General features: G+C 51.0%; 1 protein-coding gene across 1 annotated transcript in view; it reads right to left on the reverse strand.

Moving 5' to 3' along the window:
• Positions 1–6,980: 6,980 nt before the first annotated feature.
• LOC138769192 (phospholemman-like) overlaps positions 6,981–18,841 on the reverse strand; it is a 61,742-nt gene continuing 49,881 nt past the window's right edge. Inside the window, exon 8 of the mRNA XM_069947485.1 lies at positions 6,981–7,302. The gene's annotated coding sequence lies outside the window, so the exon portion shown is untranslated. The remainder of the gene's footprint in view (positions 7,303–18,841) is intronic.

The raw sequence follows: 18,841 nt of genomic DNA on the forward strand, positions 1-18,841 counted from the left end.
CTTGTGATTTTATAAATTGTCTATATAGTACCTACAATCATTGTAGTCTCCTCCACGCTCCTTTTATTTTTCTAAGGTGAGATATATCACTCCCCATCTTGAGGTAAAAGTAGGGTCTATTCATTCTGAGTTTCTTGATTTTTTGGTTATGGATAATTTGTCCTCAGACATTATTTTGGGGTTGCCCTGGTTGACTCAGCATAACCCGGTGTTTGATTGGTCAAACAGGGAACTCATTCAATGGGGACCGGGATGTGCTTCCCATTGTATTTCTTTGCATCAAACGGAATGTTCTTTGTTGGAAGGGGAGATCCCCGAATTCTTATCGGATTTTGTTGATGTGTTTGATGAAAGATCAGTAGACGAATTACCTCCTCATCGTCCATACGATTGTGCCATTGATTTAATTCCTGAGTCTAGATATCCTAAAGGTCGGATGTTTAATTTATCTAGGACAGAAAGGGAGGCTATGCGTGAATATATCAAGGATAGTTTACGCAAAGGTCACATTCGTCCTTCCTGCTCTCCACTAGGGGCAGGGTTTTTCTTTGTTGGTAAGAAAGATGGCGGTCTACGTCCCTGCATTGATTATAGGGAATTTGAATAAAATCACTATTAAAAACCAACATCCTCTTCCGTTGATCCCGGATTTGTTTAATCAGATTGTAGGGGCTCAATGGTTTTCTAAGATTGATCTGCGTGGAGCCTATAATCTGATTAGGATAAAGGAGGGGGAGGAGTGGAAGACCGCTTTTAATACCCCTGAGGGACACTTTGAATATCTTGTGATGCCCTTTGGGCTATGCAATGCCCCTGCCGTGTTCCAACACTTTGTGAATGACGTATTTCGTGAGTACTTAGGTCGGTTCTTAGTGGTGTATTTGGACGATATACTGATTTACTCTCCTGATTGGTCGTCCCACATATAACATGTGCGTAAAGTTATGGAACTACTGAGATTAAACCATTTGTTCGCTAAGTTGTCGAAGTGCCAATTCGGTGTTCAGGAGATCTCATTTTTGGGATACAAAATCACCTCCAATTCTTTTTAATAGCTGCTACTTTAAGGGGATCCATTTCAAAAGTGGGACCGTCCCAACAGTCTTAAGGCTTTACAGAGATTTTTGGGATTCGCTAATTATTATAGGAAGTTTATTCATGGTTTCTCTGTAATTGCCAAACCTCTTACTGATATGACTAGAAAGGGAGCGGATTTGGTAAACTGGACTCCTGAAGCTGTTCTGGCTTTCGACAAACTTAAAGGGTGTTTTTCTGTGGCTCCAGTATTGATTCAACCAGACTTTGAACAACCCTTCATTGTTGAGGTGGATGCCTCAGAGGTGGGGGTGGGAGCTGTTCTCTCACAAGGCTCACACACGCTCACCAATCTCAAACCCATAGCCTATTTTTCTAGAAAATTCTCTAGAGCTGAATGTAACTATGATATAGGCAATAGAGAACTTCTTGCCATAAAATGGGCCTTTGACGAATGGAGGCATTTTTTAGAAGGGGCCAAGCACAAGATTAAGGTATTGACTGATCACAAGAATCTTGTTTATCTAGATAAAGCTAAACGTCTTACCCCTCAGCAGGCCAGATGGGCGCTTTTTTTCACACAATTTGATTTTGAGGTAACCTTCAGACCTGGCTCCAAGAATGTAAAAGCAGACGCTTTATCAGAGAACCCTGAAACAATTTTATCTCCTGGGGTAGTGGTAGCCATTTTACAGCTCGATCTGGCTGCTCAAGTGATAGACTCGCAAGCCATGGCCCCTAGAAACACCCCAGAAAACAAACTCTTCGTTCCCCCAAATCTTTGTCTTAGAGTTCTTGAAGAGACTCACTGCTCTGTACTAGCAGGTCATCCAGGCATCGCTGGAACTAGATATCTTTTAGCTCGTCATTATTGGTGGCCATCTTGGGCCAGAGATACGAAATTATTTGTGGATGCATGTGAGGTCTGTGCTAGGTCAAAGGTGTCTCGTAGATTGCCGGAGGGACTTCTTCAACCTTTACCAGTACCTACCAAACCCTGGACCCACATCTCTATGGATTTCATAACTAATCTACCAGTCTCCAAGGGTAGAACAGTGATTTGGGTGGTCATCGATAGATTCTCTAAAATGTGTCACCTAATTCCTCTTAGTAAACTCCCTACTGCACGTAGCTTGGCTTCTCTATTCATTAATCATATTCTCCGCCTGCATGGGGTTCCAGAAAATATTGTTTCTGATAGGGGGGTACAGTTTGTATCTAAGTTCTGGAGAGAATTCTGTGGCCGTCTGGGTATATCCTTGTCTTTTTCCTCAGCTTTCCATCCTCAGTCTAATGGGCAAACTGAGAGAGTAAACCAGTCATTAGAACAGTTTTTAAGATGTTTTGTTGCAGGTTCTCAGGACAAATGGAAGGAATACTTACCCTTATCTGAGTTTGCACTAAATAATCGTGAAAATCAGTCTCTCAAAATGTCACCTTTCTTTTGCAATTTCAGGTTTAATCCTAGGTACTCTTCCGTTCATGCTGCCGAGTCGATCAACCCATCCGCTGAAAAGACCTACAAAAGACTGTGCACAGTCTGGGCCCAGGCTCTGCAGAACCTGGTTAAAGCCCAAGAATGTTCTAAGAGACAATCTGATAAAAGACGCATATCTGGCCCCAAGTACAAGGTGGGGCTAAGGTATGGCTCTCGACCAGAAATTTGAAATTGAGAACGCCATCCGGTAAACTGTCACCAAAATTCATCGGTCCCTATGTAATTCTTAAGATGTATGTTAAGAAATATGTTAATCCGGTGTTGCCATCTGTCCTCCCTGCTCCCTTGGTCGTTCAAGGGGAGCTGGAGTACGAAACAGAAAGAATTCTGGATTCCCGTTAGGTCCAGAGTTCTTTGCAGTACCTTGTTCATTGGAGTGGATTTGGCCCTCCTACAAGTAGGGACATGCATGCGCCGCGTCTTGTTCGACAATTTCACTCGTGCAACCCTCTCAAGCCGGGTCCTTTAAATAAGGGTCCTGAGGCCCCTCATAAAGGGGGGGATACTGTTAGGAACTCACCTGCCAGGGCTCCTGCGGCGTCCTCCTCAGTCCCGGCTTCTTCTGTCAGTGCTAGGACCCAGTGCCGAGGCGGCCGCCCGAGCCGGGTGACGTCACGGAGACCCGACGGCGTCCCTGGTAACCAGGGACGCCGCGGCTCCGTGTCACTTGTGGCGGCCGCCCAGCCTGTGCAGCTGAACGGCATCAGGCTCAGGCTAAGGGGCGGATCGCTCCGCCACTCAGTCTGTAGCAGACCAGCTGCTAGGTATCTGGGATCAGAGGGTCGGACCAATGATGTGCTGGTCCGGCCTCCTGACCCAGTATAAAGTGTAATCACTGCCAGCTCTCTTTGCTGGCTATTAGTTGTACTGATCCCAGCTCCCCAGTTCTTCCCTGTACTCTGCCCTATTCTTTCTATATTGCCTTGCCTGGATTCTGACCTTTTGCCTGCCCCCTGACTACCCGCTTCTTCCTGATTTTGTACTGCGTTGCTCGTTCGTTTTCTGTCTCTGCTACTTGACCTTCCCGCATTGTGTTTGTCTGTCTGCGTTTTTTTATGTTTTGCACCTATTCAGCATAGGGATTGTCTTTGTGGTTGTCCGCGACCGCTTAGGGTCGACCGAGGCAAGTAGGCAGGTGACAGTGGGTGGGATCAGATTCAGGGCCCACTGTCCCGTGTCTTGTCTTCACCTGCCTACCGTGACAATAACATTCTGGAGTATATGCTAATTGCCATTTTAAAAACTGAAGCAGTAGACTTTGTAATATAATAATAATAATAATAATAATAATAATAATAATAATAATAATAATAATTAATATTTCTATCCTTCTCAAAACTTTTGGCCATGACTGTACACACATGGGCGGCGTGGGGGCGGCATGGGGGACGGCTGGAGCAGTTTGGCTGGCCTCCCGAAGATGACGTTGACACAAGATGGTGGCTGGGGTCGACACGTAAGTATAATGCCCCAACTCGTCTGGGGTGGGGGGAACACAGGGAAGGGGGCCATTCACTTAACACACATTACAAAGTTGTGTAACTTTGTAATGTGTGTTATTTAGTGAATTAAAGTTAAACGCTGCACTACCCCTTTAAATTGAAGCATGCGTTTTGGTCTAGTGTGAATAGCGCACTATTCGCTCATCACTAAATAAAGTATTTTACCCTCTTAATTTTTTCTTAGAACCAAATTTTCTTCCCTAAGTTGTTCCATGTATCCAGCTTCCTCTTCTGGATGGTAATTCCAGCTTCTCCTCACCTGTACAGGTATCAACATTAACCCAAACATCTCCCATTGACTTTAATGGGTTTCATGTGCTCCTCCTCATGTCTACCACTGCCATGTGCTCCTCCTCCTCATGTCTACCACTGCCATGTGCTCCTCCGCCTCCACATGTCTACGACCGCCATGTGCTCCTCCTCCTCCTCATGTCTACCACTGTCATGTGCTCCTCCTCCTCCTCATGTCTACCACCGCCATGTGCTCCTCCTCCTCCTCATGTCTACCACTGTCATGTGCTCCTCCTCCTCCTCATGTCTACCACTGTAATGTGCTCCTCCTCCTCATGTCTACCACTGTCATGTGCTCCTCCTCCTCCTCCTCATGTCTACCACTGTCATGTGCTCCTCCTCCTCCTCCTCCTCCTCATGTCTACCACTGCCATGTGCTCCTCCTCCTCATGTCTACCACTGCCATGTGCTCCTCCGCCTCCACATGTCTACCACCGCCATGTGCTCCTCCTCCTCCTCATGTCTACCACTGTAATGTGCTCCTCCTCCTCATGTCTACCACTGTCATGTGCTCCTCCGCCTCCACATGTCTACCACTGTCATGTGCTCCTCCTCCTCCTCATGTCTACCACTGTAATGTGCTCCTCCTCCTCATGTCTACCACTGTCATGTGCTCCTCCTCCTCCTCATGTCTACCACTGTCATGTGCTCCTCCTCCTCCTCATGTCTACCACTGTCATGTGCTCCTCCTCCTCATTTCTACCACCGCCATGTGCTCCTCCTCCTCCTCCTCATGTCTACCACTGTCATGTGCTCCTCCTCCTCCTCCTCATGTCTACCACTGTCATGTGCTCCTCCTCCTCATGTCTACCACTGTCATGTGCTCCTCCTCCTCCTCCTCATGTCTACCACTGTCATGTGCTCCTCCTCATGTCTACCACTGCCATGTGCTCCTCCGCCTCCACATGTCTACCACTGTCATGTGCTCTTCCTCCTCCTCATGTCTACCACTGTAATGTGCTCCTCCTCCTCATGTCTACCACTGTCATGTGCTCCTCCTCCTCCTCATGTCTACCACTGTCATGTGCTCCTCCTCCTCCTCATGTCTACCACTGTCATGTGCTCCTCCTCCTCATTTCTACCACCGCCATGTGCTCCTCCTCCTCCTCATGTCTACCACTGTCATGTGCTCCTCCTCCTCCTCCTCATGTCTACCACTGTCATGTGCTCCTCCTCCTCATGTCTACCACTGTCATGTGCTCCTCCTCCTCCTCCTCCTCATGTCTACCACTGTCATGTGCTCCTCCTCCTCATGTCTACCACTGTCATGTGCTCCTCCTCCTCATGTCTACCGCCGACATGTGCTCCTCCTCCTCCTCATGTCTACCGCCGACATGTGCTCCTCTTCCTCCTCATGTCTACCACTGTCATGTGCTCCTCCTCCTCCTCATGTCTACCACTGTCATGTGCTCCTCCTCCTCCTCATGTCTACCACTTTCATGTGCTCCTCCTCCTCATGTCTACCACTGTCATGTGCTCCTCCTCCTCCTCATGTCTACCACTGTCATATGATCCTCCTCCTCATATCTACCACTGTCATATGATCCTCCTCCTCATATCTACCACTGTCATGTGCTCCTCCTCCTCCTCATGTCTACCACTGTCATGTGCTCCTCCTCCTCATGTCTACCACTGTCATGTGCTCCTCCTCCTCATGTCTACCACTTTCATGTGCTCCTCCTCCTCATGTCTACCACTGTCATGTGCTCCTCCTCCTCCTCATGTCTACCACTGTCATATGATCCTCCTCCTCATATCTACCACTGTCATATGATCCTCCTCCTCATATCTACCACTGTCATGTGCTCCTCCTCCTCCTCATGTCTACCACTGCCATGTGCTCCTCCTCCTCCTCCTCCTCATGTCTACACTGTCATGTGCTCCTCCTCCTCATGTCTACCACTGTCATGTGCTCCTCCTCCTCCTCATGTCTACCACTGTCATGTGCTCCTCCTCCTCCTCATGTCTACCACTGTCATGTGCTCCTCCTCCTCCTCATGTCTACCACTGTCATGTGCTCCTCCTCCTCCTGTCTACCACTGTAACAGCAGTCATAGTATATAGGTTGGGATTCCTTTTGTCCATATTGTAAGTAAGGGTCCTATTCCACGGGCCGAGCAGGGCCCGATCAACAATATAAACGAGCGCCGATCTGCTAGATCGCCGCTCATTTACTGGGCCTATTCCACGGCCTGATGATCGTTTAGCGAGGGCTGCAGGGACATCGTTACTGATGTCCTTGCAGCATACATTACCTGTCAGGTCTTCTCCTCTGCTCCATCTGCTCCGCGGCGGTCCCGGCCTGTGATTGGCTGAGCGCTCCGTCAGCTGACAGGCCATTCTGAAGCTAGAACGCGGGACCCGGTGAGGAAGACAGAGCGGAGAAGAAGCCCTGACAGGTAATGTATGATGCTGCTGCTTCTCAAATCGTCGGTGGCCCGCCGCGCACCGCGATGCGCGGTGGGGGACCGATGATTTTAGGTCTGGCCCTAAATGAACGATCAGCCGATGACACGATAATCGGCTGATTGTTCTCTCTATTTCACCGAGCGATAATTGCCCGAATCGGGCCGATTCAGCCGATTATCGTTCCTGTGGAATAGGGCCTTAATACTGCCATACGGTGCAGCGGACAGAGAAGAGACAGCCATTGGTATTGTGTAGGGTTTATTCCTGCAGGTGCTGCTGGCCGTCTCCTCCAGCGTAGGGATATATATATATATATATATATATATATATATATATATATATATATATATATATATACTCCTGTATACAGCTTTATGCTGAGGATATATTACTATTCTTACATTTATATATTATTCCACCTCTAGTGACCTCTTATATACAATTATAACAGTATTGGGGTGGGCACGCTATAGGGGAGCGGACAGGTGTGTCACGTCATCCATCTGCTGGGCATTGGTCACATGACATGAGCCGGGGGTCCGGCGGATGTCACAGGAAGGTGGGAATCTGCAAGAAAGAGATGATAACTCGTATTATAAGACTTCTTCTGCCTCCGCTGTAAAATAGATTGCCAAGAGTAGACTGGACAACGGACCGGCTGCCCCCCGCCCTGTGGCTGGCTGCCCCCTTCCCCCGTCCTGTGACTGGCTGAAACTGCCCCCGGGCAAGTATAAATGTTGGGATTTTATATTTCTTAACTGTCTCATACTCAGTGCTATATACTGCCATACAATGCCTACATAATAGTGCCATACAGTGCATATACTGCTATATACTGCTATACAAAAACACAGAAAAATGCACCAGCTCACCGTAATGGCAAGATACAGACCCACTACAGGCACAAAAATAGTTAAAAGCAGCTCTTGGTTACCACTTAAAAATGGTGTGAACTATTACAGTCCTACACTGTACTATGGCCTCATACACGGGGCAGTCCTACACTGTACTATGGCCTCATACACGGGGCAGTCCTACACTGTACTATGGCCTCATACCGGGGCAGTCCTACACTGTACTATGGCCTCATACCGGGGCAGTCCTACACTGTACTATGGCCTCATACCGGGGCAGTCCTACACTGTACTATGGCCTCATACCGGGGCAGTCCTACACTGTACTATGGCCTCATACCGGGGCAGTCCTAACTGTACTATGGCCTCATACCGGGGCAGTCCTACACTGTACTATGGCCTCATACCGGGGCAGTAATACACTGTACTATGGCCTCATACACGGGCCAGTCCTACACTGTACTATGTCCTCATACCGGGGCAGTCCTACACTGTACTATGGCCTCATACCGGGGCAGTCCTACACTGTACTATGGCCTCATACCGGGGCAGTCCTACACTGTACTATGGCCTCATACACGGGGCAGTCCTACACTGTACTATGGCCTCATACTGGGGCAGTCCTACACTGTACTATGGCCTCATACCGGGGCAGTCCTACACTGTACTATGGCCTCATACCGGGGCAGTCCTACACTGTACTATGGCCTCATACCGGGGCAGTCCTACACTGTACTATGGCCTCATACCGGGGCAGTCCTACACTGTACTATGGCCTCATACACGGGGCAGTCCTACACTGTACTATGGCCTCATACCGGGGCAGTCCTACACTGTACTATGTCCTCATACCGGGGCAGTCCTACACTGTACTATGGCCTCATACACGGGGCAGTCCTACACTGTACTATGGCCTCATACCGGGGCAGTCCTACACTGTACTATGGCCTCATACCGGGGCAGTAATACACTGTACTATGGCCTCATACCGGGGCAGTCCTACACTGTACTATGGCCTCATACCGGGGCAGTCCTACACTGTACTATGGCCTCATACCGGGGCAGTCCTACACTGTACTATAGCCTCATACCGGGACAGTCCTACACTGTACTATGGCCTCATACCGGGGCAGTCCTACACTGTACTATGGCGTCATACCGGGGCAGTCATATACTGTACTATGGCCTCATACCGGGGCAGTCCAACACTGTACTATGGCCTCATACACGGGGCAGTCCTACACTGTACTATGGCCTCATACCGGGGCAGTCCTACACTGTACTATGGCCTCATATGGGGCAGTCCTACACTGTACTATGGCCTCATACACAGGGCAGTCCTACACTGTACTATGGCCTCATACACAGGGCAGTCCTACACTGTACTATGGCCTCATACACGGGGCAGTCCTACACTGTACTATGGCCTCATACCAGGACAGTCCTACAATGTACTATGGCCTCATACCGGGGCAGTCCTACACTGTACTATGGCCTCATACCAGGACAGTCCTACACTGTACTATGGCCTCATACCGGGGCAGTCCTACACTGTACTATGGCCTCATATGGGGCAGTCCTACACTGTACTATGGCCTCATACCGGGGCAGTCCTACACTGTACTATGGCCTCATACACGGGGCAGTCCTACACTGTACTATAGCCTCATATGGGGCAGTCCTACACTGTACTATGGCCTCATACCGGGGCACTCCTACACTGTACTATGGCCTCATACCGGGGCAGATCCTACACTGTACTATAGCCTCATACCGGGACAGTCCTACACTGTACTATGGCCTCATACACGGGGCAGTCCTACTCTGTACTATGGCCTCATATGGGGCAGTCCTACACTGTACTATGGCCTCATACCGGGGCAGTCCTACACTGTACTGTGGCCTCATACTGGGGCAGTCCTACACTGTACTATGGCCTCATACCGGGGCAGTCCTACACTGTACTGTGGCCTCATACCGGGGCAGTCCTACACTGTACTATGGCCTCATACCGGGGCAGTCCTACACTGTACTATGGCCTTATACCGGGGCAGTCCTACACTGTACTATGGCCTCATACCGGGGCAGTCCTACACTGTACTATGGCCTCATACACAGGGCAGTCCTACACTGTACTATGGCCTCATACACGGGGCAGTCCTACACTGTACTATGGCCTCATACCGGAGCAGTCCTACACTGTACTATGGCCTCATACCGGGGCAGTCCTACACTGTACTATGGCCTCATACCGGGGCAGTCCTACACTGTACTATGGCCTCATACCTGGGCAGTCCTACACTGTACTATGGCCTCATACACGGGGCAGTCCTACACTGTACTATGGCCTCATACCGGGACAGTCCTACACTGTACTATGGCCTCATACCGGGGCAGTCCTACACTGTACTATGGCCTCATACCGGGACAGTCCTACACTGTACTATGGCCTCATACTGAGGCAGTCCTACACTGTACTATGGCCTCATACCGGGGCAGTCCTACACTGTACTATGGCCTCATACCGGGGCAGTCCTACACTGTACTATGGCCTCATATGGGGAAGTCCTACACTGTACTATGGCCTCATACCGGGGCAGTCCTACACTGTACTATGGCCTCATACACGGGGCAGTCCTACACTGTACTATGGCCTCATATGGGGCAGTCCTACACTGTACTATGGCCTCATACCGGGACAGTCCTACACTGTACTATGGCCTCATACCGAGGCAGTCCTACACTGTACTATGGCCTCATACCGGGGCAGTCCTACACTGTACTATGGCCTCATACCGGGGCAGTCCTACACTGTACTATGGCCTCATACATGAGGCAGTCCTACACTGTACTATGGCCTCATACATGAGGCAGTCCTACACTGTACTATGGCCTCATACCAGGGCAGTCCTACACTGTACTATGGCCCCATACCGGGGCAGATCCTACACTGTACTATGGCCTCATACCGGGGCAGTCCTACAATGTACTATGGCCTCATACCGGGGCAGTCCTACACTGTACTATGGCCTCATACCGGGGCAGTCCTACACTGTACTATGGCCTCATATCGGGGCAGTCCTACACTGTACTATGGCCTCATACCGGGGCAGTCCTACACTGTACTATGGCCTCATACTGGGGCAGTCCTACACTGTACTATGGCCTCATATCGGGGCAGTCCTACACTGTACTATGGCCTCATACCGGGGCAGTCCTACACTGTACTAGGGCCTCATACCAGGACAGTCCTACACTGTACTATGGCCTCATACCGGGGCAGTCCTACACTGTACTATGGCCTCATACCGGGGCAGTCCTACACTGTACTATGGCCTCATACACAGGGCAGTCCTACACTGTACTATGGCCTCATACCGGGGCAGTCCTACACTGTACTATGGCCTCATACACGGGGCAGTCCTACACTGTACTATGGCCCCATACTGGGGCAGTCCTACACTGTACTATGGCCTCATACCGGGGCAGTCCTACACTGTACTATGGCCTCATACCTGGGCAGTCCTACACTGTACTATGGCCTCATACCGGGGCAGTCCTACACTGTACTATGGCCTCATACCGGGGCAGTCCTACACTGTACTATGGCCTCATACCGGGGCAGTCCTACACTGTACTATGGCCTCATACCGGGACAGTCCTACACTGTACTATGGCCTCATACCGGGGCAGTCCTACACTGTACTATGGCCTCATACTGGGGCAGTCCTACACTGTACTATGGCCTCATACCGGGGCAGTCCTACACTGTACTATGGCCTCATACACGGGGCAGTCCTACACTGTACTATGGCCTCATACCGGGGCAGTCCTACACTGTACTATGGCCTCATACCGGGGCAGTCCTACACTGTACTATGGCCTCATACCGGGGCAGTCCTACACTGTACTATGGCCTCTCCATGACATGAAATACGCCTATGCTCTGGGCATGCAAGATCCATCTTATACCGGCACAAGTAATTACACCACCTGGGTGAGATAGGTGGAGTGCACCCAAATGGGGGAGTGGCTGCCTCTACATGGTCGTGCACTCCACCTATCCCACCCAGGTGGTGTAATTACTTGTGCCGGTATAAGATGGATCTTGCATGCCCAGAGCATAGGCGTATTTCATGTCATGGAGAGGCCATAGTACAGTGTAGGACTGCCCTGGTATGAGGCCATAGTACAGTGTAGGACTGCCCCGGTATGAGGCCATAGTACAGTGTAGGACTGCCCTGGTATGAGGCCATAGTACAGTGTAGGACTGCCCCGGTATGAGGCCATAGTACAGTGTAGGACTGTCCCGGTATGAGGCCATAGTACAGTGTAGGACTGCCCCGGTATGAGGCCATAGTACAGTGTAGGACTGCCCCGGTATGAGGCCATAGTACAGTGTAGGACTGCCCTGGTATGAGGCCATAGTACAGTGTAGGATCTGCCCCGGTATGACGCCATAGTACAGTGTAGGACTGCCCCGATATGAGGCCATAGTACAGTGTAGGACTTTCCCGGTATGAGGCCATAGTACAGTGTAGGACTGCCCCGGTATGAGGCCATAGTACAGTGTAGGACTGCCCCGGTATGAGGCCATAGTACAGTGTAGGACTGCCCCGTGTATGAGGCCATAGTACAGTGTAGGACTGCCCCGTGTATGAGGCCATAGTACAGTGTAGGACTGCCCCGTGTATGAGGCCATAGTACAGTGTAGGACTGCCCCGGTATGAGGCCATAGTACAGTGTAGGACTGCCCCGGTATGAGGCCATAGTACAGTGTAGGACTGCCCCGGTATGAGGCCATAGTACAGTGTAGGACTGCCCTGGTATGAGGCCATAGTACAGTGTAGGACTGCCCTGTGTATGAGGCCATAGTACAGTGTAGGATTGTCCCGGTATGAGGCCATAGTACAGTGTAGGACTGCCTCAGTATGAGGCCATAGTACAGTGTAGGACTGCCCCGGTATGAGGCCATAGTACAGTGTAGGACTGCCTTGGTATGAGGCCATAGTACAGTGTAGGACTGTCCTGGTATAAGGCCATAGTACAGTGTAGGACTGCCCCGGTATGAGGCCATAGTACAGTGTAGGATCTGCCCCAGTATGAGGCCATAGTACAGTGTAGGACTGCCCCAGTATGAGGCCATAGTACAGTGTAGGACTGCCCCGTGTATGAGGCCATAGTACAGTGTAGGACTGCCCCGGTATGAGGCCATAGTACAGTGTAGGACTGCCCCAGTATGAGGCCATAGTACAGTGTAGGACTGCCCCGGTATGAGGCCATAGTATAGTGTAGGGCTGCCCCGGTATGAGGCCATAGTACAGTGTAGGACTGCCCCGGTATGAGGCCATAGTACAGTGTAGGACTGCCCCGGTATGAGGCCATAGTACAGTGTAGGACTGCCCCGGTATGAGGCCATAGTACAGTGTAGGACTGCCCCGGTATGAGGCCATAGTACAGTGTAGGACTGCCCCTGTATGAGGCCATAGTACAGTGTAGGACTTTCCCGGTATGAGGCCATAGTACAGTGTAGGACTGCCCCGGTATGAGGCCATAGTACAGTGTAGGACTGCCCCGGTATGAGGCCATAGTACAGTGTAGGACTGCCCCAGTATGAGGCCATAGTACAGTGTAGGACTGCCCCGGTATGAGGCCATAGTACAGTGTAGGACTGCCCCAGTATGAGGCCATAGTACAGTGTAGGACTGCCCCAGTATGAGGCCATAGTACAGTGTAGGACTGCCCTGTGTATGAGGCCATAGTACAGTGTAGGACTGTCCCGGTATGAGGCCATAGTACAGTGTAGGACTGCCCCGGTATGAGGCCATAGTACAGTGTAGGACTGCCCTGTGTATGAGGCCATAGTACAGTGTAGGACTGCCCCGGTATGAGGCCATAGTACAGTGTAGGACTTTCCCGGTATGAGGCCATAGTACAGTGTAGGACTTTCCCGGTATGAGGCCATAGTACAGTGTAGGACTGCCCCGGTATGAGGCCATAGTACAGTGTAGGACTGCCCCGGTATGAGGCCATAGTACAGTGTAGGACTGCCCCGGTATGAGGCCATAGTACAGTGTAGGACTTTCCCGGTATGAGGCCATAGTACAGTGTAGGACTTTCCCGGTATGAGGCCATAGTACAGTGTAGGACTGCCCCGGTATGAGGCCATAGTACAGTGTAGGACTGCCCCGTGTATGAGGCCATAGTACAGTGTAGGACTGCCCCGGTATGAGGCCATAGTACAGTGTAGGACTGCCCCGGTATAAGGCCATAGTACAGTGTAGTACTGCCCCGGTATGAGGCCATAGTACAGTGTAGGACTGCCCCGGTATGAGGCCATAGTACAGTGTAGGACTGCCCTGGTATGAGGCCATAGTACAGTGTAGGACTGCCCCAGCATGAGGCCATAGTACAGTGTAGGACTGCCCCGGTATGAGGCCATAGTACAGTGTAGGACTGCCCTGTGTATGAGGCCATAGTACAGTGTAGGACTGTCCCGGTATGAGGCCATAGTACAGTGTAGGACTGCCCCGGTATGAGGCCATAGTACAGTGTAGGACTGCCCCGGTATGAGGCCATAGTACAGTGTAGGACTGTCCTGTGTATGAGGCCATAGTACAGTGTAGGACTGTCCCGGTATGAGGCCATAGTACAGTGTAGGACTGCCCCGGTATGAGGCCATAGTACAGTGTAGGACTGTCCCGGTATGAGGCCATAGTACAGTGTAGGACTGCCCCGGTATGAGGCCATAGTACAGTGTAGGACTGTCCCGGTATGAGGCCATAGTACAGTGTAGGACTGCCCCGGTATGAGGCCATAGTACAGTGTAGGACTGCCGCGTTATGAGGCCACCGTAACGTGGTGGGGTAGTTTACACCATTTTCAAGTGGTAACCAAGAGCCTCATTATTTTTGTGGAAGTTCTTTTTTTGGCAGTTGTTGGGGGGGGGGGGGGGCTGCTTTTAACTATTTTCATGTCTGTAGTGGGTCAGTATCTTGCCATTGCAGTGAGCTGTTGATTTTTTCAGTTTTTTTGTGTGTTTGCAACTTCAGCCATAGCAACGTGCTCCTGCCTAGTGTGAATGGTGTTCTTGGAGAGCTGACCAAATTTGTCTTTTTTTTCTGTATATACTGCCATACACTGCCTACATAATAGTGCCATACAGTGCATGTATAACAGCTATATACTGCAATACACTGCCTACATAATAGTGCCATACAGTGCATACAATGGGTGCTGGGGTCAGTATAGTGGTACGTACCGCACTGTAGATTATAATCGTCTGCTGGACATACCTGAAAGAAAAATAACAAAATCTAATTAGAGCAACGGGTTGTGTGAGCCACGCCCCCGAGGAGTCACCTGATCCTACATTAAATGGCAGCACACGTATCACTCAACTCTGGGTACACCACTCCCTTATAGTAGACTAATATAATAACATACACACAGGACAGGCCACCGGATCCCCAGGACAGGCCATTGGATCCCCAGGACAGACCATTGGATCCCCAGGACAGGCCACCGGGATCCCCAGGACAGGCCACCGGGATCCCCAGGACAGGCCACCGGATCCACAGGACAGGCCATTGGATCCCCAGGACAGGCCACCGGATCCCCAGAACAGGCTACCGGGATCCCCAGGACAGGCCATTGGATCCCCAGGACAGGCCACCGGATCCCCAGAACAGGCTACCGGGATCCCCAGGACAGGCCACCGGATCCACAGGACAGGCCATTGGATCCCCAGGACAGGCCACCGGATCCCCAGGACAGGCCACCGGATCCCCAGGACAGGCCACCGGATCCCCAGGACAGGCCACCGGATCCCCAGGACAGGCCATTGGATCCCCAGGACAGGCCACCGGATCCACAGAACAGGCCACCGGGATCGGAGGGATAGGAGGAGGAGGAGGAGTATATCTGTATGTTAGAGGGACAGGAGGAGGAGGAGGAGTATATCTGTATGTTAGAGGGACAGGGTGAGGAGGAGGAGTATGTCTGTATGTTAGAGGGATAGGAGGAGGAGGAGTATGTCTGTATGTTAGAGGGACAGGAGGAGGAGGAGTATGTCTGTATGTTAGAGGGATAGGAGGAGGAGGAGGAATATGTCTGTATGTTAGAGGGACAGGAGGAGGAGGAGGAGTATATCTGTATGTTAGAGGGACAGGGTGAGGAGGAGGAGTATGTCTGTATGTTAGAGGGACAGGAGGAGGAGGAGTATGTCTGTATGTTAGAGGGATAGGAGGAGGAGGAGGAATATGTCTGTATGTTAGAGGGACAGGGTGAGGAGGAGGAGGAGGAGTATGTCTGTATGTTAGAGGGACAGGGTGAGGAGGAGGAGGAGTATATCTGTATGTTAGAGGGACAGGGTGAGGAGGAGGAGTATGTCTGTATGTTAGAGGGACAGGGGGAGGAGGAGGAGTATGTCTGTATGTTAGAGGGACAGGGTGAGGAGGAGGAGGAGTATGTCTGTATGTTAGAGGGACAGGGTGAGGAGGAGGAGTATGTCTGTATGTTAGAGGGACAGGGTGAGGAGGAGGAGGAGTATGTCTGTATGTTAGAGGGACAGGGTGAGGAGGAGGAGGAGTATGTCTGTATGTTAGAGGGACAGGGTGAGGAGGAGGAGGAGTATGTCTGTATGTTAGAGGGACAGGGTGAGGAGGAGGAGTATGTCTGTATGTTAGAGGGACAGGGTGAGGAGCAGGAGGAGGAGTATGTCTGTATGTTAGAGGGACAGGGTGAGGAGGAGGAGGAGTATGTCTGTATGTTAGAGGGACAGGGTGAGGAGGAGGAGGAGTATGTCTGTATGTTAGAGGGACAGGGTGAGGAGGAGGAGGAGTATGTCTGTATGTTAGAGGGACAGGGTGAGGAGGAGGAGGAGTATGTCTGTATGTTAGAGGGACAGGGTGAGGAGGAGGAGGAGTATGTCTGTATGTTAGAGGGATAGGAGGAGGAGGAGGAGTATGTCTGTATGTTAGAGGGACAGGGTGAGGAGGAGGAGGAGTATGTCTATATGTTAGAGGGATAGGAGGAGGAGGAGGAGGAGTATGTCTGTATGTTAGAGGGACAGGGTGAGGAGGAGGAGGAGTATGTCTGTATGTTAGAGGGATAGGAGGAGGAGGAGGAGGAGTATGTCTGTATGTTAGAGGGACAGGGTGAGGAGGAGGAGGAGTATGTCTATATGTTAGAGGGATAGGAGGAGGAGGAGGAGGAGGAGTATGTCTGTATGTTAGAGGGACAGGAGGAGGAGGAGTATGTCTGTATGTTAGAGAGATAGGAGGAGGAGGAGGAGGAGTATGTCTGTATGTTAGAGGGATAGGAGGAGGAGTATGTCTGTATGTTAGAGGGACAGGAGGAGGAGGAGTATGTCTGTATGTTAGAGGGATAGGAGGAGGAGGGGGAGGAGTATGTCTGTATGTTAGAGGGACAGGAGGAGGAGGAGTATGTCTGTATGTTAGAGGGATAGGAGGAGGAGGAGGAGTATGTCTGTATGTTAGAGGGACAGGGTGAGGAGGAGGAGGAGTATGTCTGTATGTTAGATGTACTATGGCCTCATACCGGGGCAGTCCTACACTGTACTAGGGCCTCATACCAGGACAGTCCTACACTGTACTATGGCCTCATACCGGGGCAGTCCTACACTGTACTATGGCCTCATACCGGGGCAGTCCTACACTGTACTATGGCCTCATACACAGGGCAGTCCTACACTGTACTATGGCCTCATACCGGGGCAGTCCTACACTGTACTATGGCCTCATACCGGGGCAGTCCTACACTGTACTATGGCCTCATACACAGGGCAGTCCTACACTGTACTATGGCCTCATACCGGGGCAGTCCTACACTGTACTATGGCCTCATACACGGGGCAGTCCTACACTGTACTATGGCCCCATACTGGGGCAGTCCTACACTGTACTATGGCCTCATACCGGGGCAGTCCTACACTGTACTATGGCCTCATACCTGGGCAGTCCTACACTGTACTATGGCCTCATACCGGGGCAGTCCTACACTGTACTATGGCCTCATACCGGGGCAGTCCTACACTGTACTATGGCCTCATACCGGGGCAGTCCTACACTGTACTATGGCCTCTCCATGACATGAAATACGCCTATGCTCTGGGCATGCAAGATCCATCTTATACCGGCACAAGTAATTACACCACCTGGGTGAGATAGGTGGAGTGCACCCACATGGGGGAGTGGCTGCCTCTACATGGTCGTGCACTCCACCTATCCCACCCAGGTGGTGTAATTACTTGTGCCGGTATAAGATGGATCTTGCATGCCCAGAGCATAGGCGTATTTCATGTCATGGAGAGGCCATAGTACAGTGTAGGACTGCCCAGGTATGAGGCCATAGTACAGTGTAGGACTGCCCCGGTATGAGGCCATAGTACAGTGTAGGACTGCCCAGGTATGAGGCCATAGTACAGTGTAGGACTGCCCCGGTATGAGGCCATAGTACAGTGTAGGACTGTCCCGGTATGAGGCCATAGTACAGTGTAGGACTGCCCCGGTATGAGGCCATAGTACAGTGTAGGACTGCCCCGGTATGAGGCCATAGTACAGTGTAGGACTGCCCTGGTATGAGGCCATAGTACAGTGTAGGATCTGCCCCGGTATGAAGCCATAGTACAGTGTAGGACTGCCCCGATATGAGGCCATAGTACAGTGTAGGACTTTCCCGGTATGAGGCCATAGTACAGTGTAGGACTGCCCCGGTATGAAGCCATAGTACAGTGTAGGAATGCCCCGGTATGAGGCCATAGTACAGTGTAGGACTGCCCCGGTATGAGGCCATAGTACAGTGTAGGACTGCCCCGGTATGAGGCCATAGTACAGTGTAGGACTGCCCCGGTATGAGGCCATAGTACAGTGTAGGACTGCCCCGTGTATGAGGCCATAGTACAGTGTAGGACTGCCCCGTGTATGAGGCCATAGTACAGTGTAGGACTGCCCCGTGTATGAGGCCATAGTACAGTGTAGGACTGCCCCGGTATGAGGCCATAGTACAGTGTAGGACTGCCCCGGTATGAGGCCATAGTACAGTGTAGGACTGCCCCGGTATGAGGCCATAGTACAGTGTAGGACTGCCCTGGTATGAGGCCATAGTACAGTGTAGGACTGCCCTGTGTATAAGGCCATAGTACAGTGTAGGATTGTCCCGGTATGAGGCCATAGTACAGTGTAGGACTGCCTCAGTATGAGGCCATAGTACAGTGTAGGACTGCCCCGGTA

Source organism: Dendropsophus ebraccatus, chromosome 12 (genome assembly GCF_027789765.1).
Source record: "Dendropsophus ebraccatus isolate aDenEbr1 chromosome 12, aDenEbr1.pat, whole genome shotgun sequence".
NCBI lineage: Eukaryota > Metazoa > Chordata > Amphibia > Anura > Hylidae > Dendropsophus > Dendropsophus ebraccatus.